The sequence below is a fragment of the Dipodomys ordii genome, unplaced genomic scaffold (assembly GCF_000151885.1).
Source record: "Dipodomys ordii isolate 6190 unplaced genomic scaffold, Dord_2.0 Scaffold127, whole genome shotgun sequence".
NCBI lineage: Eukaryota > Metazoa > Chordata > Mammalia > Rodentia > Heteromyidae > Dipodomys > Dipodomys ordii.
This window is the reverse complement of record NW_012267343.1, coordinates 1,626,497-1,628,145: the sequence shown is the minus strand read 5'-3', so window position 1 is coordinate 1,628,145 and position 1,649 is coordinate 1,626,497. Positions and strand designations below refer to the sequence as shown.

Here is a 1,649-nt window from a genome sequence, read left to right as displayed (position 1 = left end):
CCACGATCCTCAGATCTTAACCTCTTAAGTAGCTAAGATTACAGATGTGAGCCACTAGTGCCAAGCAATGATGAAATTAGGCTCTGGTTCTGCTATTAACCACTTATGTTCTCTTTGACAATTCTCATATTTATTTATACTGATCTATAAGACTAAAGTACTGCTCACAAACATGACCTCATTTGACCTTTACAAGTTCATGGGACTACTAAGTTCAGGAGTATTACTGCCATTAACTAACAACTAAGGAAATACACGGACCACAAGATGGAGTTGTGAGGGGAAATAGAAGCTTAACATCCTTCCCCAGTCCATAGTCCTACCCCCTAGTCCCCTCAAAAAAGAAAAAAAATCCTAAACAGAACATTCCAGATCAAACAGTGTGGATTTGTGTGCCCCCACCTTACTTTAAACAACTTGGTCTAGTAAAGAACGAAATTTAAAAAAAAAATGAAATCCATAAATTTACTGAGGTGTCATTGTCTCTGTTTTCCTGCAGAGGCTTTGAAAATGTATACATACCTATGAACTTATACAGACATAAAATATATTTTCAATATCCAAGAAACATTAATACTGGTTGCTTCCAGAGAGCATCAGAGAACTGAAGAAAAATAAAGGCCCCTTTTGACTTTTATTTTAAAAATGTGAAAATACTATCTATTAAAAAGCTTTTAGGTCTTTTGTTTGTTTTCTGAGAGGATCTTTCTATGTAGCCCAGTCTGACCCTTAACTTTCCATTCTCCTGCCTCTGCCTGGACAGTGATGGAACTGCAGGGGTGCGCCACCATACGTGGCCTAAAGTCTTTCGCTTGAAAAATGTTTTAAGAGCTGTATAAGAATACAAATAATATTTATAAATATTTTTCCAATTCCACTTGCAGCTGCGTGACCTTGAACACCGTCTATCTCAAGATTTCCTCACTCGAAATCATGGATCCACGGAACAGCTTTACCTACAAGGGCTTTTGTAACGATTAACACGTTTTGCATGGCACCTGGCACCCTGTAAACCTACAACAGCTGCCAGTTCCCGTTAATTACTTAAGGACAAACGTGGTTCCTTGTGCTTTTTGTGGTTGTTTTCCAAGCAGCACCCAACATACAAACCTGTCTTCATAACATTCCAATTACGGCGCAGTCCCTGATATCGCTACAATGCCTTGTCCGTCTGCACGCTTCATCTTTCAAACTCCCGGTGGCCCTGGGACGTCACTGTGAAACTCGTTTCGCATCGGAGGAAACCAAGGCACCGGGAGGCGGGAACTCGGAACCCCTACTGTGCTCTCTCTACCAAAAACCCCGGATCCCTGACCGCGTTCGTCGCTCCCGGGTCCCCATCTCCCGGAGTCGTGTTCCACGCGGCACTGACCTGAGCGAGCGCCCCGGGGCCCGGGACCTTGCGCCGGGCTCACACCGATTAGGCGCGCTCGGGCCGCCAGAGCCTTGCAGCGGCCGGGTCCGCTCCGCAGCCATGGCGCCTGCAGGGAGAGAAAGACAAACAGACCCGGGCGCGGCGGGTCAGCAGAGGCGCGAGCACCCAGAAGCCCCCTCCCTCCCCGACCCGCCCCGCCTCGTACACAGACCTGGACCCGAGGCCGCTGCTCTCCCGATCCTCAGCCACACAGGGGAGCGGCTTCCGGTATTTG

At 47.2% G+C, this 1,649-nt stretch overlaps 1 long non-coding RNA gene across 1 annotated transcript; it reads right to left on the bottom strand.

The window, feature by feature from the left end:
- Positions 1-1,372: 1,372 nt before the first annotated feature.
- LOC105996171 lies at positions 1,373-1,649 on the bottom strand. The gene is made up of 2 exons (XR_001175596.1): positions 1,587-1,649; positions 1,373-1,481 (listed from the first exon to the last, which is right to left on the bottom strand). It is a non-coding gene; the product is annotated as an uncharacterized LOC105996171 (long non-coding RNA).